At 38.6% G+C, this 24,928-nt stretch overlaps 1 protein-coding gene across 3 annotated transcripts in view; it reads left to right on the forward strand.

Annotated features, from left to right (window-relative positions):
* The window catches only part of PEAK1 (pseudopodium enriched atypical kinase 1), a 196,908-nt gene that overhangs the window by 25,974 nt on the left and 146,006 nt on the right, over nucleotides 1–24,928 (forward strand). For all 3 annotated transcript variants that reach the window (XM_067534698.1, XM_067534700.1, XM_067534699.1), the window contains exon 2: nucleotides 1,758–1,829. The gene's annotated coding sequence lies outside the window, so the exon portion shown is untranslated. The remainder of the gene's footprint in view (nucleotides 1–1,757; nucleotides 1,830–24,928) is intronic.

Raw genomic sequence — 24,928 nt, forward strand, 5'->3', positions numbered from 1 at the left:
TGCTTGAGTAATGCAATTCATAAGTGCCTAAATACAACAAATCAAAATCTGTGAAACGATGCATGGCTTCGTGCATCTGTAATTTTGAGAAAGTACCTATAAACTTCCATTCTTCCATTCCAGAGAACCCTTGAAGGTATGTCAAATATTTATAGTTATTGGAAGTCCAACTGGTACATGCCACATTTAATGACTCACACCTTGTCCAAACAATGGAAGTCTTTCCTGGGTAGTTGAGAAAACATTACTTCATCTCAATTGCTGGTTCATATTTATTTATTGTGATATGGCGAACGCTATTTGTCATGTTACCATTCAACCTAATTATCCCCCGACAACACTTGTCTCTTTCCTCCTCCTCTTCTCTCCTTTCTTCCCCATAAACAATGCTTCTGGTGCTTTCATATTGGATTACACAGCAAAGATGTAGAAAAACAAGTCAGGATTAAATTGTGGATAAACCAAGACTTCATTTAAGAGGAATTTTGTAGTTTAATTATTCAGGGATTTATTCAGATTGTGAGCATCCACTGAACTTTGTAGTAGAGTGTCTAGGTACAGTTGTGCTTTTTAAAAAAACAACTTATTTTTTGCAAATAGAGAAAATATAAAAAAAAAAAAAAAAAAAAAGAAAGCTGCTCACATTATTATAGTACACTCCAAATAACAGATTATAACATACAATGAAATCTGAGACACCACCAAAATTAAATTCATTTCAAGATTTGCTAAGACCTAGTGAAATAATGTATTTTGACATTAGTATTCTCTGGTTTGTCATCAGCTCACTTAAGATTGGGTACTTATATTTGTTAGAAGTGTGTCAGAGATCTATAGTAATGGATGTCCAACTAGTTAATGTCAGTGGTATTCATGCCTTGTTTTTCCCAAACAGTGTAGCATTTCTTCTCATTTAATGGTTTTCACTGTTGAGTTGCTACATTAAAATCTGATCCACGCAATATGAATTCCAGAACTTTACTATTCATTTACTTATTTATTTTGAATTCAATATATAAACAATAGAATATCTGTCCTGGGATGTAGACAATCTTGGCAAATAATTGAAAATATTTGAAAATATAATCCAACAAAAACATTAGCGGCCTTCCTCTGCCCAAAAGAAGCTAGTCCACAAAACCCTAATCTCCCTGCACAAATACAAATCTCTGAAACATTCCAAGATTTCTGTAGCTACTTTCTATCTGTGTTGCTGTTTAAAAAAAATAACACCTCTTCACTGTTCTGATTGCACCACACAGGCAGCAGTATGCACATGAGATATGCACTATTAAGTTCTGCTGTAACCGAGATTATTGGGGAGCTCTGGAGATGGACAAGCCATATACGACAGGATAGGGGGCCTGGCAACTGGAAGCGTTTTCTCTCCTATCCTCCTCATACCCACTTTATCTTATAGTCTATGCAACTTCTTGGTTATTAACATCTGTTATGGACCCTTGATACCTGATATGGAAGAAAAACAATATGGGTTTACCATTAACCTCTTGACAGTTTTCAGACATATAAAGCTGAGTAATTCTGTCTTTTTGTTGATTCCAGTGGAATAATTTAGTACTAGCAGTGAAAGGATTATGTGAAGAATGACCTGCTCAAGATTGTCACTTCCCTAATTTACTTGCATCCTTCACCTTCCTTGATAGTTTGAAGAATGAAAACGCTCAACCCTGTTTCCGGTTTTCCTAAATGACACTATCCTTGAAATATTAACAGTTTGATTTTTGCATTTTGTTTAGGGAACTCAATCTGATTTTGAAAAGTGAGAGCCTACTTGTTACTGTGGATTCCCGAAACAAGCTATTGCCAAGGTAAGTTCTTTCATTGCCCTATTCAAGATGAAGTAATGCAGGAAAAGAAGAAGTGACTGCTTCAAACAATACCAATATTTATCTTTGACTTTCATTGGGTGGCGAATTGTTCCAGAGGGATAGCCGTGTTAGTCTGTATACAGCAAAAACAACAAGAGTCCTGTAGCACTTTAAAGACCAACAAATTTAATTTCTGCAGGCATAAGCTTTCGTGGGCTATAACCCACTTCGTCAGAGGACATCAGACATCTGACCAAGTGGGTTACAGCCCGTGAAAGCTTATGCTGCAGAAATTAAATTTGTTAGTCTTTAAAGTGCTACAGGACTCTCGTTGTTTTTATTGCGTCGTGAGAATGTGTGTGAAGTATAAAATTATTCTGTGAGAATTTTGTTGAGTATGTGACTTATAAATTAGATGAAATTAGCCTTCTGTAGTTTTCAGGGTATGTAAAATGCACTAAGCAGATTTGAAATATTTCCCAACTGTATGTGCATAGTTGGGTGTCTCTCCTTTTAGGAATATCACTTGAAGGGACTGAACTGCCTACCAAATTACTTTTTTCTGTCAGAAAATGCTGATTTGACATAATTAAAATACTTTGTGGGAACTTACCTACTTTGTTTAAAAAAAAATTATTCCTGGAAATTATCAAAATGTATCATTTCATCTGGGTCAAAATATTTCATTTTAACTTTATTGTTCTGAATATATAATAAAATATTAACAATATATTGTACTATATTATTAAATGATTTTACAGTTATGTTAATTATATAATAGTTGAAACAAACCATTTTGGAATATTTTATTTTGCAAAACATTTTGAGATTTCTTTTTGTCCTGATTCAGGACTAAATGAAATTTTGCAATCTTGGAATTTTCTGTAGGACTAGAATTCCATTTTTTGAGCGACTGCAGTCGTGACATATTTTATGAAAACAAAGTTTATAGGAAGCTTGTGCAAGCACAGTTGTTAATCTGTTTTTGAAGTAATTAGGAAGAAGCTGTTAATTTAATTCAAGAGTTAATGTCCAAAGTATTGTGTTAAGATTTCGATGGACTCTTTCTTCCAAAAACTGTTTTATAGTCAAGCCAGCAAACAGGTCCATAAAAGAGGTAGCTTCTCTGTACACAACATAGTGCAGACAAATGTAATTTGAAAACAAATTTACATTGTTACTGAAACCGTTTGTATGTTTTGAGGCAGAAAGTTCAACAGGTGTTTCATGTTCTTGCAAATTGCAAGACAGACTGTGCATAACATCCTGTTCACTACAATCTGTTTGTATTATATGTATTTTCACCCTCTTCTAAAAACACTAGTAGATTAAAAGTTTGACTCCAAAGTGCAGAACTGCAAAAATCTCATAAATCAGTGATCCCCAAACTGTGGGGCATGCCCCCTAGAGGGCTCAGACGAACATCTGGGGGGCATGGCAGGGTCTCCGCCAGCCCCCACAAGTGGGTGAGGATGGGGTGCCACCCCGCACCTGGCTACAGCTCAGCCCCCGCTGTTACTCCACTCCTGGTCCAGCGTGGCGTGGACACATTCTATTACTGGCAAGGAGGGGCGTGAGAGGAAAAATTTGGGGACCACTGTCATAAACTAAAGAGAGTATGCTAAACTTACAGATGACAGAAATATATTATCTGCTATAAATGTGTCATTCTTGATCTCCAGGTTTTCACTTCATTTAAGTAGAGAGTTATCATAAAACTTGGGTTAAAGATCTCTGTTGCTCATATGTTGAAGGTGATTTATAACTTGCAGTGAGCATGGGTGCTTTTAGAAATGGCATTTTCATTTGATTTAAAAGTGTTTCTCTGTCTACCTGCAAGAATTTCTCAAATACAACCAAATGACTGCCTTACATGTTACCCATACCATTTTGTAAAATTTTACTTGTTTTCTTCAAACATTGTTCTGCACTCCAAGTGCATCATATCAGAACAGACATTTTGCTCTTCCTTTAAGAACTGGTGTGCAACAGAGCCAATTGTGGCACAGGTTTTCAGACTTCCAAACAGTCCTGGGTTTCATGGGATTGTCCCGCTTTGACTCCAAAATTCCCCCATCCTGGTTGAAATAGAACATTTCTTGCATTCAGTGGCATCCACGATCGTACTCACATTACACATAGTGCATACTATTGCCAGGGACAGATCTAGAGAGGACAGCAGTTGCATCTACTTCTGGGCACGCTCAGCGGCTGCAGGGGAACTCAGGGATACTGCACCTGGACAGGTGGGGGCTGAGCATGGTGCAGGAGAGACATTGGGGCCAGCGGCTGCAGCTGGGGTGGCTCTACAGGGATTGTTGGTGATGCCTGGGATCTTCCCAACTCCCCCTGTGCTTGGTTCAGCAGTGGCCGCCAGGTTCAAGAACTGCTCTGCTTTTAGTTGGTGACTCTGCATCCCACTTTAGCCACTTGAAATATTGGGCGGTATGAGTTTTCGGCACCATCTTTTCTTCTGTTGCACTTCCTTTTCCCTTATTAATTTTCTGTCTCAGAAAAGAAAACATAGAACCCTGATATGGTAAGCTAGGCCTAGGAAATGTGGAGGATATGATCTTGCCCCTTGTTAGACTGCTGTGCCAATCTGCAGAAACTGTTATGAGATGCTAGATTCTACATTTACCAAGAAAAAAGGAATTAAGGCCAATTTTCAGGATACATTACCGGTGTTTAGGACTAGAAGACTGTTTTAAAGCCAATTACTACTACAGAGGCAGTGCTTATACATTATCAGGGTGAAACTATTATGGAGCCTGTATCATGAACTGCATCATAAGTCTACATTCCGACTTTTCCTGACCTTTTGACTGACTGACTAGATGGCAAAATAGTCATCAAATTCCTCTAGGAGAAACAACATTTTAACAACATTTAAAAAAAAATTATTCCTTTAATTTTATTTGTTTAGTTCAGCTTGAGGGAAGCTGGAGGACCTCAGTGGTTGTGTCAACTGAACAGAGAATGCCAGTCTTTGATGAAGAAATTCTAAATCTCAGCTTCTTTCATTGCAGATTGTGCAGAATTCTCTGTTTATTCATCTCAAAATTTTGAAGAGCTGCTTGCAGAATGTGGTTTGATGACCTCAGGAGTATCTTATTGGATGCTTTGCATACTTATATATGTTTAACTTGATCCATTGAAAAATTGTGTACTGTGGACTGTCAAGCAGTTTTTGAGGTCCTCATTTAGGAAAAATACAGCATCTGAATCCTCCATTGTTCATCCAGTGTAGATAGACTTTAAAGCCCATCTAATGATAAACCAATCTATTTATCTCCCTTATTTAGGTGAAATTTCTTTAAGTTGGTGTCGTTTGTTTGTTTTTGGGTCTACAAACTCATGACCTGGACCAAGTATCATTTATTCAAGGAAGACTTTAAGATCACATTCTCTAATTGAGAGCACTGTCAACGGACTTATTCTCCTAACTGATATAATGGGTATAAGGAAAGAGGCAAATATATGATCAGTCATCCACTAGAGGATTAAAAAGGTTTTGTGAGATCCTGCAGAACATAGTTTCCCATTAAATGTCTTACCTGTACAGTTGTGATCAACGTATGTTGTTTTTGTCTACATCTGCTCTTCAAAGTGAGTTAGATGGAACTATCAAAACTCAAATTTATACGTAGAATGGAACACAACTTCTCGATTTTCTTTCTCGTTTTCAGAATTTACCATTGGTATGATAAATGAAAGAAGCTCTTCATATCATAGAAGAAAAGGGACATAAAATGCTAAAAGGTCATGTTGCCTTAAATATTGTACATACTATGTTTCTCTAGTACAATATGCGGAAATTCCTCACCAGTAAAGCATCATTAGTAAAAGGTGCAATATTTAGTGTTTTATACATCTTTAAACATAGAAGAAAATAATCTTCTTCTGTCCTTGAAGAGACAGTGTCAGCTAACTTGCACATGTATATTTAAAAAAGAACATATTTGCCTGTTAGTGCTAAATTTTTTGCTTTACAGCTGAAGCCTGTGTGTGTGTATTTTAAGAGGATGGTGTTGGAGAGGAGCTTCATCCTGAGGACAGTCCTCGGCATTCTGGATGACTCAACCACAATATTTCCTGAGTTCTTGGGGAAGCGCATGTCAAAGCATGAAATGTGGCATCTCACCTTGCTTATGTCATTCCTTCTTACTGGCATGGAAGGGGTGTGATGTTATGTTGCTTTTGGCTTCTCTAATGCTGCTGTCAGAGGTAGATACTACTGGTCCTTATGCCCTGGGGGCCAGATTCAGTGCCATGATGGTCAATGGGAATCTTTTCTTTCATTCTATAAGTGTTAAGTCAGGACATGGTACTAGTACAAGGATCCATATAATGGCTTCCCCCTGTGCATATACACAAGGGAGTGAGGGGCATGCATACATTGTTATTCAGGCCTAGATATTTGGCATTGGATACTAGAATTAAAGCTAATGTTTAAACTGAACATGTGTTGTCTTACAAAATACTGATTACAGAATTTGGAGATTTGTAGAGTTTTCCTAGAGGTTATTTTTATTTTATTTTATTTTTGTGATTCCAGGCAAACTGTTAAACCCAGAAAATGCTTTTAACAGTTTTAGTGGTTGCCTTGAAACTGAAATATTCATCTTGAAGGTGATCTGAAAAGTGACGGTCAGTCACAGATGAAAATGTGTGTGAAAATATCCACTTGTTTATAAATGAAGTCCATGTGTATGTTTGTATTCTACAGTTCCATTTATTGTAGCTTTATTTGTTTCCCCCAAGCTTTAAATTTTGCTTCGGTTGTGCAAGTTGACCTGAACATCTAGTGTACATGCTCAGTTGTGGCAATGAAAGGACTGTAAGGTAAGAGCAGTAGTTGCTTGAAGCATTGTAATTCAAATTTCTGCTGACTTGATGCAGGTAAATAGTAACTGAGGTCTTTGGTGGTGGTACTAGAACTATCAAACTGCAACAACTGCCTCCCTAGCAATCAGAGTTCATTCTTCTCTATTTACCTTCTGTATTTATGGGTCCCTGCTAAAGCCCTGTGCGTAACTCTCCTTCAGTAATGTCCATGAGGGAAGGGAGCAGAAGATGAGAGAAAAGGGAGGAGATACAGCAGGCCAGGAGAAGCTAGCACAGCAGTTCCTGCTGCAACACTTTCCCTTCCTTTTTCACTGTCTCCCCTAAGTAGCAGGCACTCCATCCCAGCCTGGGTACCATGGAAGTGCTGAGATACCACGGGGGGGTGCAGTACAAGAACTTGATTAGAAAATATTTCTCTCTCTCTCTCTCTCTCTCTCTCTCTCTCTCTCTCTCATATATATATATATTGGACTGTGCAGATGGGCCAAGGCTGTGCTACCATGATTGATAAGAACTAGTCGAGTGAAACTGGTCTGGTACATTTTGGGACAATTTTGCTCGCTAATCTAAAACTTCCCATTAGTTTCCTTCAAGGATTCCTAGGCAGCACTTCTATAAGACTGAGGCAGCATGGTACCAGCAATTTACTCCGTGGTTTTTGCCATCCACTTTTCACGGCTGGTTATTTGTGGTTTTCATGGTTCAGAAGGGTTGTAGTACTTTACATTGCTGTGTTGGAAAACTTCCCAGCTCCCCGTGAACCAGAAAGACCAATGATTCTCATTCGACCTTGAAGACTCAGACTCCAACAAATTCCAAAGCCTGATAAAGAACAACAGCATTCCGTCCCACAGAATGAGGAGTTGAGGACCTGTTAAATCATTATCATCGTTTATTAGCTTAATCCATTGACACACTGGTCTCCAAATAGTTTCTTCCTTCCCATTGCCCACTCAGATGTCCTTGGTTTTATCACATCCTGTGTAGGATGAAGAGGGACAGATACTATAACTACAAGCTCATCCAATTGAAAACAATGGTCTAGGCCCAGCACAATATGGATTCAGTTCAGGACACTGAATTGAAACTGCTTTAGTTGCACTGATGGATCATCTCCTTCAATGGATAGAGCGCAGACGTCTGTTCTTGTTCTTCTGGACATTTCTGTAGCATTTAATGCTGTTGAGCATGAGATAGTGCTGTCTTACCTGAGAGAAATGGCAGGGGTTCAGGGTAATGTGCTAAAATGGTTTGAGTCCTTCCTGGATGGACACACCCAATTATAGTGATAGGAAACTGTGCTTGCTCCATTCACTTATGGAGGCCTACTAGAATCAATTTTCTCTCCAGTTCTTTTCAGCATTTATATGCAACCACTAAGTGAACTGATGAGATATGGACTTAAATGCTAACAATATGCAGATGAGACACAGTTCTACCTATCTTCCTTCACCAGGTTGGTCCATTACTTGGACGAGATCAGCTCATGATTGTAGAACTGCAGGCTGAAGCTGAACCTAAGCAAGACAAAGATGATGCTAATGGGCAGAGGAAAGAGAGCATTTTGCAGAATTTGCATCCACCATGCAGTCTCCTTTGGTTGAAGGGACACACCCACATCTGGTCAATTCAGTCTACAGCTTAGGATTCCTTGTTGACACCAAGCTCTCACATTGCAAGAACCAATTAGTTCTTTACAGCTTCCTCAATTCTGCATGAATTGGCCTCCTTCCTACGAGACTGTCAGTGTCAGCTCTGCAGGGATGAAATGTTCCCATCTGAGTATTTTTTCTGGGATAACAACCGAAACAGACTGTAGGCTAAGAAAATGTTAATTAAGTTATGCCACTAGAATAGACCATTGTCACAGAATAATGGTTTCTTGCTGCTGTTTAAACGCCAAAGCAAAGCTGAAAGGAGACATTGAGCCTGACAATATTCCATTGTAATGAATTTATATTTTCTATACCAAATGGTAGATTAAACAAATAACTTCCATTGCTGTAGGAAAGTGATGGTTGTAGACTGTACAATTATTAACTTTATGCACTCTGACTTTGAAAAGATACCAGTTATTGCCTTCGGTTAAAGGGAGACCAACTTATGGATAAATACTATTAAAGAATGCTATATTTTTAGGAGTAAGTTTTATTTCTAACTAGCTGGTGGTTTAACATTATTAGAAGATGATAGTCAATCATTTTTTAAATTTTTGGCTGTATAGTCAGTATGATTCCAATTGTCATAATTGAAGATTTTGATGTTAGACTAAAAGGAAGTAATGTTATTTTGCTAAACAAGATGATATGAACTGAAGATTCAGTTATCAGTTTAAAAAGACTAGTGTTGGATTTGTATAGAATACATTAATCTCCATGCCACAGTCATTTTCTTCATATACCATTTTATTTACAAAGTGCCCTTAAATGTCTTCAGGATACTGCATAATCAATTAAAATATAATACACTTAACAAGGAACAGGTAATATTAAATATTAAAAAGCCACTGTGACAATTAAAAAAAAAAAAAAAAAAGCATAATAAATGTTAGCAGAACACTCACATTGCTTGTCATTGGTTTTTGTTCATGATCTGGTAATTCCTAATATTTCAAATATTCTTTAAAATCATTTGTAAAGTCCTGGGTTGGAATATCAGAAACACTGAGTGGTTTGTTTAAAATGTCAACTTCCCTCTGATAAAATCAGTAAGATATTCTTTCTAGTCCTATTTTATGAGCGTCTGGGATTTCTTTTCCACATTCTTTGTACAAATTTTGTTTATCAGATATAATCAAGCCAAACCATTTCCACATTTTGCTTAAAGGTTTGTTTTGAAAAGGTGCTTTCCTCTCTCTAAATTAACCTCTTGAGGTTTTCACCAAAAATCAGGCTTCGTTTGTTTCGCTGCAAAAGCCTTTTTTGCAGTTAAGCAAGTCAGCTGCTGCAGAGCAGCAATGCTTGTGATGCAAAATCTCCATATTTTTGCAGCACCCTTGTTAGAGGAGTAACTGTTCATGCTTCTCTGACTATCTGGTTTTAGAGCTTCCAAATACTATGGAGGTGTTGTCATAAAATGCCTATAAATAAAATAAAATATAGAATACTATGTAGCAGTTGCACTTAAAAGAAAAGATGCATATTTCATGGTCCTCTTGGTCATTTCAAAACTGACTGATTGCCAGATTTGTGTTCACAGATTAGCTGTTGCTGACAATCAGTCAATCTCCTCTGTTTTTACTTTTCACAAATGCCCTGCACAGTTTAGATTATTTACAATACATAGAAAATGAATTTGTGAGCTGGCAAAATGCTAGGAAGGTGCCTGGGCCTGAGCACAGACAGTAATCAAACAGTTGCACTGAGCATCTAGTCTGGTTGCTTCTAAACAGGAACTCCAGTCAAAAAGGGTTACCTGCCATCAATAGAAATATAGAAAACCTCTGATTAATGGAGTACCATCATTTTATTCCAGTACTTGGTAGGAGCAATTATTTAACCACAGGTAACATGGCTGAATAAGTCTGTGTTCTGGGCGCTTGGAACAAGATGTAAGTGCTGCACAGAAAGAAGAAAGATACTTCCTAAATAATATCTACTTCTTTTTTCAAATGCTCTGTACAAAGTTCCCATCACCCCTCGTCTTCCCAAATACACACATAACTAGGTAAAATTACTGCTCTATACCATGATTAATATTTTGCTGACTATCCTTTTGAGGCATTCATCATCATCACACTTCCATGGAACCAGAACCCTCGCTACAATCCTGCTTTTGATTCTTTCACTAATACTCATAAAATTATACTTAATCTGATACATTTTACCAAAACCTGTTTATAAATGGAAAACTCTGTTAAAGTCATTGAATAATGCGGGATCCGAAAAGCTTAGTATGTAAGTTCAGCTGTAAGGGCTTATTTTTGGACATTGGAGTTCAGGAAATGACACTGTTACATAAGAATTGGAGCAACCAAAAGGAAAAGGAATTAATATGCTCAAAGTTTGGGGAGATCGGGGGTGGGTTGGGTTTGTTGGGTTTTTTAGTTAAATACAAAAATCTGTGTCCCAGCCATCTGGAATCAAATCTTTTAGTTCTGAGCATAACATGAATTCAGTAGCTCTGCAAATAATATTGATGGATTCTGCATATAAAGTGGCAAACTTTAAACTTTGTAAGAGAGATTTTGTGCAGAAACGTATATAGCTCATTCAAAAGGCGGGTATATTTGGCTTCCGGCATTCCTTTTTAGTGTACTCATTAGAATGCACAAGTGATATCTGATCGTTTGTATGGTGTCTGTCAGCTACATTGTTAATGGAGATCAAAAGAAAACTTAAATGATTAAATTATTTTACCATTCCTCATGTTTGAGTTACACCTTCACAACTGCATGTCTCAGTGATCTTCCTGTTTGGTTCCTGTGTTTTCTTTAAGAGGAAAGGAGAAAGATATATAGGCATTTATATAAGTATTGTGATGTTCTGGGGTTTAGAGAAGTTAATAACACTAGTGCTATTTAAAGTTAGGCTTGACTTATCCTTTTGCTTGCAAAGAAAGTGTGGACCTTGTTTATTCTGCTGCATGCAGCAACTTCCACAGTAGAGTAGACAAAGCAGATCATTTTGGAGAAACCTTTTAATCTATAACTCTTGGGTGTTCCGATTCAAGTATAGAAAATTTTGAGTTCTTCAAAGGAATTATAATTATTGCTTTGTTTTCAAGTATATTGATTTCATAGTGGTTTTCATTATTTCATATATTTGCATAAATATGTTATGTTTGACCCTGCCCACCTTCCACTTGCCTCTCAAAATGTGACTGACTGGTCCAGTCAGTTGAATATTCTATTTTGTATCATATGCTAGTGGTAAATGTTGTGTAGGGCAAGAGCTAGTGTAGTGATAGAAGTACATGTTCTTTCCTTAAAATACTTCATTTTAGAAGTTTTTTAATAACATAAAGGAATGTGTAGTTTTTTGATCAACTGCCTACAATGTGAGCTAATTTGTCAACAGGCTTTTTGTACCACCTGCACATCAAGCTGCTTCCTATAGGGGATTGTGTTTTGAAACTAAAAAATTGATATTGCATTACTTCTTGTTCATGGTGAAAATAAGAGAAATTGTGGGTCTCAGAAATATGTTAATAATCTAGAGTGGTCTAAGCTAGACTGGTATTTTATTATGCCTTGTTCCTGATGGCAATACAACAAACCATTGGTTTTTAAACCAATCAGTTTTACACAGTGTTTTGTGCAAGACTGTAAACTAACTGTTGGGGTGAGTGGAACTTGAAAAGATTCTCTGGCTGGTTTTGCAGATAGAGACAATAAGCTAATACAAATATGTGGGTGCAATTAGGGTGACCAGATGTCCTGATATTAGGGGATTTTTCTTATATAGACACCTATAACCCCCACCCCGTGTCCTGATTTTTCATACTTGCTATCTAGTCATTCTAGGTGCAAGTGATTTATATTCAGGGCCTGAAAAACTCACTTGGCTGATCTCTCATGGTAAATAAGAATTTGGAGCATACAGTTGGATTTAATGGAGCCAGGAAGGCAGCAGAAATAGGAATAGAGGGTTGCTGCTACTCACAGAGAAAGAAGTGGGGGAACACTAGAGCATCTCAAAGTGTTGCTACTGTGTTCCCAAAATGGAAGAGAAAGCAGAATGGGAGCTGAGTGGCCCAGCACTACTACAGCTTTCACAGCAGGAAAGGAAAGAGGAGTATATGAACCTCGTTGCTGCTTCTACATTAGAGTTTTGTTGACAAAAGCTGACTTTTGTCAACAAAACAGTGGAGGTGCACACACTGAAGTGCTCCTCCCATTGATATAACTTTTCTGCTATGCCGACATTATAAAACCATCTCAACGAGAGGTGTAGGGCTTATGTTGGTGTAGTTAGGGCGACACAGTGTCAGTATAGACACTGCAGTATAGACACTGCATGCCTTACATCGGGTGTTGGCTGTCATTCTTGTCAATTGACAAGAAAGCCGGGTGACTAGAGCCCAGCTGCCCTCTGCTCCCCTGGAGAGCTGAGCAGTTGGACCCTGCTCCCTCCTGGGAGCAGAGCGAGAAGCACTGGGCAGCTGGACTCTGCTCCTAGCAGGCAGAGGGGTGAGAAGCCCCAGTTGGCTTCCCCTAGCTCCTGGCAGGGAACTGGGGTTTGGTGCAGTCTGCTGAGAGTCTGGTGTAGCCGGGCTACGGCAGGGAGCTCTCAGTGGAGCTGAGAGACCAGGCTTTCAGTTCCCCATGCTGCCCCTCTTTGGTTGGTGGAAGAGCTCCTGGTGAGGATACACACCACCGACCCAAGGCGTACATCAGCTGTTGCAGTAGTTAATGAGGTGACTGTAAGTCAATCTAACACATGTCAACTTATCTTTTTAGTGTAGACAGGGCCTTAGAGGGAGGGAGTCAGAAATGAGGCTGTGAGTGGATGGCTGCATATGTCATAGTACATGTGTAGGTACATGGGTGAAAGAATGCCTGTGGAAAAGTGGTTTCATGAGTTAGGTACAGGTACAGTGGGTTGGTGGGATCGTCTGTGTGTATGGCTATGGGTTCACTGTTAACTCCTCTCAAGTTATCCTAGCTCAAGTGAGAATTGTGACACTGTAAAGTAACACTGCACAGAGTGATAGTGTTAGCAGCTGGTGAATTGTCCTAACTCTAGCTGTAGCCTATACCCCCACTGAGCCAGCCAACTTGAGTTAAAAGCTTCTCCACACTTGAGTGAAGGGTTTTTTGTGTATGGACAGGACTCAAGTTACAGGCAGCACTCAAGTTACATCTTGAGCCCTTTGTGGGAGTGGGCACATGTAGATGGGTGAGAGTAAGGAAGAAGGTGAGTACAAAAAATTTTGAGTACAGGAACAAAGCTCTTTGGGGAGGAATGGGAAAGGGGGAGATGGAAACTATAGGAGAATGTAGAGAGCAGAGACAATGTAGAGGGGGGGAAAAGGGAAAGGATATAAAGGGGTGGAGAAGAAAGAAAGAAAAGAGTGAATCTATGCTCCAAATGGAAGAAAAGATACAATATTATCTATAATAGAAAAGAATGGGCTAAGCCGTTAAGGGGAAACAAAAGTGTAATACAAATACAGGAAGAACAATAACTTTTCGTTTTATGAGTAACTTTTTCATTTTTAAACATTTGGTTTTTCCTTCTATAGAAAGTCTGTTGTGTATTGTATTAATTGTAGTATAGTTAAACAGTTTAGTCTGCTTGTTTTTTTTAAATGCAGGAGCGTACGTATTTGAGAATTTGAATTTGGTGGGTGAGAGAGAAAATGAAATTTAGTCCTCAGACTAATACGTGTCAGGGAATTTTTCAAATTCTGGTATTGTTCTACATACTTAGACAAAAGAAACACCTTTCTGTACTTGAGAAAGTTTTTTGGTATCACCTAAGGCCTGAATTTAAACAGATACAGGTATAACACTCTCCCCATTCTCCACCCCCATATGGACACTTTTATTCTGGTATAAGAGTAGCTTTTTTCAGGTTAGTTTGTCACTTGAGAAGGATTATAACGTAACTAAAAAGATGCTATGTTATGCCAGAATAAGAGCATCTGCACAGGCAGTAATACCTGTATAAACTAATACCAAATGAAATTAATAGGTAGCAGGTTTAAAACAAACAAAAGGAAGTATTCTTCACACAACGCACAGTCAAACTGTGGAACTCCTTGCCAGAGGATGTTGTCAAGGCCAAAACTATAACGGGGTTTAAAAAAGATCTAGATAAATTAATGGAGGATAGGTCTATGATGCTGTCTGGATTAGGGATGACCATTTATTATAATATTGATATAAATATTGCAAAATTACAATAATGCATACGAGATATGCCATGTCATGTACCATTGGAAAGGTTATAATTTGCTAAGTGTTATAATGTTTATATGTATGTATCATCTTTGGACTGTAAATAATGGATACGTGTGATATATAGCAGTATACAAATACTTGTGCTGTGCTGCTGGGTTAATCTGCCCAGGCAGATTAGTGTCAGCATTGATGACTTGTTGAGGGCCATTACCTTTACAATGAGCCCAGGAAGAGAAGCCAGGATGGCACCTGAGTCATCGGGACATGTAGGGATACAGCTGTGGTCAGGGGGACTGCGAGTACCTTTCCCTGCCCATGTGCTGTGAATTTTTGTTTGAAACAAGCCACATGGCAGAAACGATAAAATGCAGCTTCTTCATCTCCATCTTGTCTTCATTCCTGTTTCCTACCTCTGGATCAACTCATCTAAAATTGAAGCTGTGAAACAAAGGACTGAGACCCATCCAGGTTCTGCATGTACACCAGAGGAACTGTACAAGCCTGCAAACTCCACAATACTGGTAAGAATCTGATATATATATATGGACTTTGAAGTCATTTGTATGTATCTGATTGCTTTGATCATTTAGCAGCTCTCATTTTGTTTGTTTCTTTTATAATAAATCTTTAGCTTTAGTTCAGCAGTTCCTAAACATTTTCCCTTCATGACCCCATTTTCAGAGGTGTTGTTTCCCGCTACCCTAGACAGGATGGAAGTTGCAGTTTAAAAGTGATGTCCTCCCTACAGTGTGACCTCACACGCCCTGTATGTGCAAGGTCATGCCGCAAGGAGGATGCCATTTTGCTTTACAAAATGGCGTCATCTGGTCTGCATAATCTCACACACATACAGTACATGTGAGGTCATGTTGCATGAGGGACGCCATTTTGTAGAGCAAAATAGCATCCACCATGCGATATGACCTGCATGACCATGCATATGGTGCATGTGCATTCACACTGTGTGGAGAAGACCATTTTGTAAAATGGCGTCCTCTGCACACTCAGGATTGCCATGACCCCATCTGCTGATGAAGTGAGGTCATTTAGGGTCATGACCCACAGTTTGGGAACTGCTGCTTTAGATACTAAAGGATTGGCTGGCAGCATGATATTTTGAGTAAGATCCAAACTTATATGTGCCTAGTAATGTGGCTGATCTTTTGGGGATCAGGAGAACATTTTTGGTAAAGGGAATAGAGTTAATAACTTATCTCTTTATTGGACCTAGTGCTAATTGGGGACCAGAGACTGAAATGCAATAAAGGGGGCTGTGTAACTTCTTGTTTTTATCTTCTTGAGAACCAGTGTGGGGGATCAGAAGCACTGTTTTTGACTGGTTGGTGAATCTAACTGCAGTGGTAGCCACCAGTTTGGGAGAATCTGCTCTCCTCTTGCAGCCTGCCCTGACCTTGCCATTTTCAGGTAGGCTCCCCTAAGCACGGATGGGTCACAAGCTCCATCAATGGCTGTTAACCAGGATAGTCAGGGATTGCTGTTTGCCAGAAGCTGGGAATGGGTGACGGGATGGATAATTTGATGATTACCTATTCAGTTCATTCCTTCTGAAGTATCTGGCATTGGCCACTGTCAGAAGACAGGCTACTAGGCTAGATGGACCATTGGTCTGACTCAGTATGGCTGTTCTTATGTTCTTATAACCAGACCTATATAGCTGGAACATTTTCCTATGCAGACAAGGTCTCATTTCTCTAGTAATGCATATTACACAGTCCTAATGACTTGGCTGTCCTCTGTGCAGAGTAAGAGGCAGTTTCTAGAGCAGTCGTTTATGTGCCTGTTAGTAGAGAGACCAACTCGTGGATTACTCTACCAGAACATTTTGTTTATATTTTGACACAATTTGGATTCAACTTTTATTTGACGCAATTTTATTTATATTTTGACGCAATCCTTCACAATTTTAGATTCTTGGGAAATTATATAACAACAATACCTAACAATTGTATGTAGCACTTTTCATGTTTGAAAAACTTTACTAAACAAACCCTTCATTACCCCTGTGAAGTGAGTATTATCTGGTATTTACAGATGGGGAAGCCATACAAAGAGTGTTTGTGAGTTATTCAAGATCACAGATTTTTGGGGAGGGTCATTCTTGGAGCAGAGTTTAGAAATCAGATGGTCCTGACTTCCTGTCATGTTCTTAGGCTATATACCAGTCCAAATGCTATTTTCTTCTGTCTCCTGCTCCTAGTTATTTTTTGCATTATTGTACTCTTTTACAATAAACATTTTATATATAAAATCTTAATTCTGTGCATATACAGAGTGGACCTATGGATACCAAACTAAAATAAATTATATAAAAAGTGTTGGAGTATGCGACTTCAAATGATTTTCAAGCCCTAATTTTGATTTTCATCATTCCAGGGAGTCTTTGTGGCAGTAATTCTTATAATTATTTTTGAAAACATGTTTGTAATTAAATCTTCTGCGAATATTGAATATCATGTATTTGAAATATTCTTGTCTTTGAATTCCTGTTGCCTGAGAAATCCTGGTGGCCTCTAAAATGCTGTAACTTGAGAATCTGAGTAGACATGGAATTTTTAATTGCTTATCTTTTGGGATAAGACTAATGAAGCTAATGAATTATTAAGGATTATTATCATTCATCTCTTCCAGTCCTGACTCTTTCTTTGAATAGGAGCTATATGCAAAAAGCTGATCATTAGTAGGTAAGCTGGTAGTTGAAAGTATTCACTATTGATGGTATAGTGAGAGTTTCTCTTTCTGAAAAATGATGGTAGGTGAATAGAAATGAATATTGGGGGGTGGGTAGCAAATCTTAAAAAGGCTCAATGTGTTACCCAAGGATGGATTTTTTTTAATGGATTGTAAAGTGCCCTGGAATACAGTGCATGAAGCATTCAGTATAAAAGCAGTTTGTGTGTTGTAGTGTCCCCCTCAGAGTCTTTTTAGAGATCCAGCAGATTTTTATTACAACTCAGTAAATGGAGTTATGTTTGGAAAAGTAACTTTGTAAAAATGGTACCATTTTTAAAGCATTTTTGCACCATTATATCCATATCATATCCACTGGTTTAATGGACATTAGTAAGTTTTTACTGCAGAACCAGTGCAACTGTGGTAGATGGAAGTGTGATCTGGATTCTAACATGCCTTGTGTAACATCAAGCTTTATTGTCAGTGTTTATAAGAAGCAGAAAGAATATAACTTGATTGATCTTCGGCTGAATTTACAGCACTGGCAGTTAGAAGTTTTTTTATTTATATTGAGCAAATTTTATCCAAATGCCATCACGAGAAAATAAATACATAATCATAAATACATAATTTTTATAATCACTTTTCAGACTACATATGAATTTTAGAACATTTTTTAGAAAAGTCAATACACAGAAAAAATATTCTGCTCAGAACATTAATTCACAAAGAAAATATGTTTCTTACGAAATGGTTGACTGCTTCTGACTCTTCAGTGTACTAGTCAGATAGTATTTGTGGTAAGCAAATCATGCTCCATACATTTACTGAGGAGAAGAATACTGTTAGTTAATTTTCCCCACGCCTTCTTTCCCAATGGCGCCTCTCCAGAATTTGAGATGGCACCTAACTCTTGCATTGAAGTCACCCATGAGTATAAGCTTGTCTTCTTTGGCTGTGGCAGTGAGAACTGCATCAAGAGCACAGCAGAACTTCTCCTTGTCTTCGTCATCATCAAGTGTGGGAGCATACGCATTGATGAGTCTAGCATACTGGTTGTTACTCAGCTTAAGACGCAAAGTTGTGAAACGTTTGTTAATACCCATAGGGAGTTCTAAAAGATGGGTAGCAATCCTCTTGTTAATGGCAAAACCAACCCCATGAATATGCCTCTCTTTAGATGGCTTTCCTTTTCAAAAGAAGGTATAGCCACCGCCATCTTCTTTCTATTGGCCTTCATCTGCCTGATGAGTCTCAGTTAGGGCAGCAATATTAATGTCATATCTTGCAAGTTTTCTAGCTATTATGGCAGTTCTTCTTTCAGGACAGTCACTGTTTGGGGAATCCATGAGAGTGCAAACATTCCAAGTGGCAAACTTCATTACTTTGCTTTGTATGTTCTGACAGTAGGTAGAATGATCCCACTGGACACAGCCATCCAGCCAGGGGGTTTTGAGACAGCATATGTCTAGGGCACTTTTTCTAGTCTCTCCCCCTTTCAGGGTGACCAGCGGGGATCCTGAAAAAGATTGCTGAGTCATGGCTGCAGATGCCGAATTGCGCTTGTCTCACAAGTCTAAGCGTAAGATGACCAACCCATGCCTGCCACCTGCATGCAGATTTGTGACTAAGGTCTCCCAGAGATCACTGCTCCTGTTCCCACCACCACTTATCCATCACTGCCGGACTTTGTTAGTAGGAGGTGTTAAAACCCTTGGCAGAGGCCTATTCGTGAAATCTTTTAATATGGGGGGAGCCAGTGCGCAGGCAGCAACCTCATGAAACTTGACAGGAAAACGCATTTCACTTACCTTGGTAGCCCAGGCAGCCAACCTTGATTTGGAGGTCAAACATAGGATCCATTGTGCCAGCACATCCTTCGGAAAGTTACTCCATCGTGTCTTTATTGACAGAGATCTGCAGATGGAAACTTAAGATCCTGGTCTACAATGCAGTAGTCATCCTCACTCTTCTTTATGGGTGACATATCAAAGCCATCTTATTTGTCTGGAATGGTACCAAGAACACTGCCTTAAGAAGAATCACCATATCAGGTGGGAAGATTGTAGCACCAATGCCTTTGTTCTCTCTGCAGCTAATATCACCAGTGTTGACTTTGAGACAAAGATTATGAAACATCAACTTTGCTGGGCTGGTCATAGTTTGCGGATGGCTGATACATCTGAAGCAAGTCCTCTTTTCTCAACTTCGTCATGGTAAGAGGACCCGCAGGGGACAAAGGAAATACTACAAGGACACTGTGAAAGTACATCATAAGAAGGGAGGCATTGACCCCACAAATTGGGAAAAGCTGGCTGGCAATAGACTGCAATGGTGTCACATCGTACATCAAACCTCTGCCTGTTCTGAAGAGAATCGCCTTGCTCAAGGGGCTGAGAAACAGCAGAGGAGGAAGGAAAGTGTACAGCATCCTGACCAGCAGTTGTGCTTTCTTCAAGCAACCACTGGTCACATATATTGAAAAATCTGTAAAGCACAAATTGGATTCCTCAGCCATCTTAAGTCTCATCAGTGACTTTTCCCTCAGCAGACATCATCCTAGTATCGAGCGATAGCCGATGGTACTAATCAGTCTTTTCACTTCTGATTGCTGGATAACAGTCCTGTTGCACCAATCTGTCCTTTCTAAATGAGGGATGGTGAAGTGTTTTCTGATATTGAGCAAATTTGACACAGCATATTATTTTCTCTATGTAGAGTGAGTCTAGAGTTATCAGACTGATTTCAGTGTAACACTGATTTTTAGAGTAAACTGTCTTGCAGCCTCCAAATGAGGCTGAAGTTAAGAACATGAAAGTGGCCATGTTGTGTCAGACCAATGGTCCTTTAGCCCAGTATCCTCTCTTCCAGCAGTGGCCGATGTTTGATGCTTCAAAGGGAATGAACAGAACAAGGCAATTATCAAGAGATCCATTCCCTGTCATCCAGTTCCAGTATCTGACAGTCAGAAGTTTCTTTACTGAGAATGGATTTTTGATTAACCTGGGAGTTTGTGAAACGATGGGGGAGAAAAAGGTTTGTAGTATGAAACATAGCCATAGAATCTTGCACCACTGTAAGATCAGTCTTTAATTATTTCTTGAAATTATGTGGATTGGTTAAGAGAATAAAGGCAATTCCCAGCAGATAGTCATCCATTATATGCATTGCAATTTCAAATGCCATTGAAATAAAAACAGTTTAATCATCAAAACCTAGCTAGCATATAAAAGATATCTATGGTTTTGAACCACTGGTTTAGAAACTGCTCTAAATTACAGGTGTTTAATTATTTGCTATTTATTTCTGGTATTGTTCAATGTGCTATACACTTTCCAAACCAGAAAAGAATGCCTGATTCCTGCCATTGGAGCTCACAATCTAAAAACAGACAGAGGAGAAAGAGTACAGCATATATGCAGTTGTTTATGGATGTTCAGATCATCTTGAAAAATTAGAAATTTCAGTGAACATTTTCACCACATCCTTTTCCCATTTTCTCAAAATGACACAAGCTAAAACAGAAAAACGCATTCTTATTCCAGAAGAAGTGTGTCCTGATGGGGAGTTATACTGATATAATTATCCTGCTATCTTTCTGCCTGTATATTTTCCCCATGTAAACAAATCCTTGCTGTCTTAAGGGCTAGTTTACACTTAAAACTTACTGTAAGAGTGCTTGTGTAGCCCCGTTATGTTGACGGGGGGAGAGCTCACCCGCCAACATAATAAAACCACCTAAATGAGCAGCCAGTAGTTGTGTCAGTGGGAGAGGCTCTCCCACCGACATAATGCTGTAAACACAAGTGCTTATGACAGCAAAACGTACGTTGCTGAGTGAGTTTTTTTTCCACACCCCTCAGAAACAAAAGTTTTGCCAGCATAAGTAGACAAGGCCTAAGACCCCAGTTTAGCATAGCACTCAAAAATGTGCTGCAACTTTAAGCATGTTCTTAAGTGCTTTGCTGAATAAGAATAGATTTAAGCATATGTTTAAATAATGTGTCTATTTAGGCCACGAATCAACATCAGATGGCTAAGTAAGTAAGTCTTATCCCCATTTTACAAAATGCTCTTTCTGTGATACCTAAAGAAGCTCGTGTCTCTTATTGGGGGGAGGGATGGAAATACTCTGGTTTATAAACAACTCTGATCCTCGTCTGTTCATCTAAAGGATGAGTTGTCTCTACCCTGCTTTTATTGATTGTACATGCAGTACTCTTCATTAGTTTAACCAGTTACTGTTTACTAGAAGAGCTTAGTCCATCCAGCACTGTCAATTCCCCACACCAGTTTTCTTTGATTTAATACTGAACAATCTGTTTCACAGCTAGTTAACCCCTCTTCAGTTCTGATGGCTTTTCAGCCATTGAGCAGAGCAATACACATCTCACTGTCTTTAGATGGCAGTTTTATGTAGCCTGTGTTTAGTTAGATTGCCCTGTAAATCCCCTGCACTAGATTGTCTGCTTGCTATCTTGACATTCTTCATGGTGGCTAGCTCACCAGCTTGTCTTCTTTCATCATTTTATTGTTTCTTTACTCAGCTGTTTTTTCATGCTGTCCTCAAAAGTCCCAAAAGCAGATCCCACTTCACTCCCTAAATGGCCCACTGTATATGATATGTGGAAGTCAGACTTTAATGTGGAGGGATCAACTGTAGTTACTCAGAACTTCTGAGTTTTTTGAGAGGACTTGAAAGAAACTAGCTAAACATTATTTTTTCCACTGCTTCACTCTTCCTTTCCTTTCCTTTTCCTTCCCCACTTCTCTCCATTAAGCTTTTATACTCCTGCATGTTAAACTCATGGTATTCCCTTTTTGAATGTTCTTGCTAAGCAGTCAGCCAGTCAAGAAACAGTTCACCACTCTCCACATACAAAAAGTGTTCATTCATTTCAGGTTTGTATTTTTTAGATGAACAGCCAATAAAATATGCAAAATGGTACCCCACTCAATTCCAAGGCTACAAACCCTCCTGTCTCTGGAAATGAGGTCACATGCATGAGGTTACAGTAGAAATTAAAAACAAAACAGAAAGACTCATCATCAGCTTTCCAGAAAATAAGCCTTGTACTGTTTTAGAGAATATGCTGTTCTGTTCTAATCATACAGCCAATCTCCACCAAATGTCATTTTTGGTATTTAGAGTTTCTATTTACTTGGGTTGGAATTACCAGACATTCAATTTAATTTTAATTCCAAGCATATTACTCCCTTTCCCTGTCATATTTTGAGAGACCTGCAAATAAAATAGATGATGGTAGATAGTTAGGAGGCACTGGGCAGTTCGGTGCAATTTTTTTTCTGGCTATGCACTGAAGCCATATTCAGCAGCAGGTTAGAAGTTCTCCAACGTTGTCAGGTGCAGAAGAGAGCTCTGCTCCTCTTATGTATATTGGTTTAGTTCAGGAAAGGTAGCTGCAATAAATTGGTCTTTCCTTTGGGATAATATTAACAAGACCTCAGAGTATGGGTTGGGGGTAAGACATTACTTCTTTCTCCCTCTGTTTTTTGTAAATATTTCTTCATTAATTTGAAACTTCATACTTTGACACCATTTGTGGTATTTAACACCAAACATAAATTGGCAAAACAAAATGTTTTTAGTTTAGTTTTCTCTAGAGACTGGATTTTGTGTAATTTATTTAATTCTTATTTACAGTAAAACTCTGAAAGGGACACCATCATCTTGAAATCTAGTCAGTTTCAAAAAAGTGATGCAAAATATTTTCAGTTGCGGGGAAATAGCACAGAAAGAGTGAAAATTGACTAAGATCCTTTCTAAATATAAAATTGTGCATAAATTTAACTAAATTCTAAATTTAAATTTAAATCAAGGCATAAGCAGACTGTGAAATCAGTACAACCTATTTGCTGGACACTCGTAACTCTCTTTGAGTGCTTAGCTTAGGTCATTTCCTTTCCTATTTAACCTGCTGATTATGTGGATTCGCTGTATTACCTGAAGCTTAGAAGCAAACATAAACAATGAGAATGAGCACACAAAGACGTGATATCCCAGTCAGCTGTGGTGATTAGTTCTTCTGCTGGCTGACTAATGGGAAGCCAAATTCAGCCAACAGAAGCAGGCAAATACCACGTACTCACTGCCAGAATCTGGATTCCAACTGATGTTGAATGAGAAAGCAAGAAGGAATTCTTGTGTATGAACAGAAAGCCTACATTTGAAGATCGCCAAGGGAGACAGGACAAAAAGTCAGCAACTAGACAGACAAAACAGACACACAAACACTCACCTCACAGCTACCGCAAATCTTGTTCCAACTAATATTTTAGAGAACGGGATGTAAAGGTCAAAATCCTCTGTGGTATTCATCTCACCATTGAGGAGCGTGTCAGACTGAGGACACTCAGCCCAAACTGCAGACTCACCAGTGTGCACCAAAAGGTAACCCTGAACAGCGGGGTCTCCTGGCCAGAGCTGGTAACTATGGCCAAATCAGGCATAATTATAATCTCTCTGCAATTCCATGACTTAGCCAAACCTTACATTGTTCAGCACCCCATGAAATTCCTGTGCAAAGCAGAGTATCGATTGCCTTGAATGAAAATTGCTGCCAGGTATGTGACTGTTATGAAATGAGTGAAACCTTGTATGTCTGGAAATATATATTCCATAAGAGTACATACAAAAATTTTTACACTAGTGAGAAATACTGTATTTCTCATATAGAGGGGAAGACAAATGATAAGCAAAATTTGCACCCAAATTCTTTTAACAAATAAGAGATAGTATATCCTTCCTCTTAAATAGGTGAATGAATTTGCAAATTAATACAAATATTTAGAGGTAATTCTATTGCTGTCTTACAGTTTTAAAGAAGGAAATTGCACATCCTTAAGAAAAGAAAAATGATCAAATAATAGCCCAGACCAATGTTGTATATTCACGCACTCTCTTGTGTTGAAAAAACATATCTAGAAATTAAACCAGCACAATGCACTATTCTAAGACAAACATCTAGCTACCAGCCAACTTAGTGGCTGTTTCTCTCTGGACAAAGGGAAGGAATGTGAGTGAAACCAATCAAAATACAGCAGTTGAAAGGTCAAAGTGCATCAATACAAAACTCTTAATGGTTTAGACAATGGAACAGTTAAAATAAATGTCAGTCATTTAGAGCTAAGATTTCAACTCAAGTTCACATAGCTAAAAAGAAGAAAAAGAAAAAGTGGGGAGGAGGAGAGTAATTTATGAAAGTAGGGATAGAAAGAAATTTCAAGCTAAGTGCCTAGAAAGGGAGATGGTATACAAGGGGATGATAAAGCACAAAAGCAGCCCATATCTTGGGACACTAATGTGTAAGTGAGGTGAAGAGTAATGTTAAGGAATCTTACCAGAGGCTGTTTTGCAGAGCAACAGCACTCTCATACTAAGTAAGGTCTTGTCTACACAAACATTCAGTTGGTTGCAAGATGGGGCGTGACTACTCTGCACTAACCTGTTGCAGATGAACTGTCCCATGTGACCCTGTTGATGCACTAACAAACTGTTAATGCGTATCAGCAGGGTCCACTGGGACAATTAGTCTACGGCAGCATAGATTCACACCCCAGTTTGCTACAATTTAAATGTGTATGTAGACAAGCCCTAAGTTTATCTTCACTAGACTAAATGGTCTTTTAAAACATTAGTAGGTCTGGGTCTTAGACAGTCTTTCTCAGACAAAACTAATTTAAAGAAATATGA

Source organism: Emydura macquarii, unplaced genomic scaffold (genome assembly GCF_026122565.2).
Source record: "Emydura macquarii macquarii isolate MOO-44397 ecotype Brisbane River unplaced genomic scaffold, CSIRO-AGI_Emac_v2 contig_3451, whole genome shotgun sequence".
NCBI classification, from domain to species: domain Eukaryota; kingdom Metazoa; phylum Chordata; order Testudines; family Chelidae; genus Emydura; species Emydura macquarii.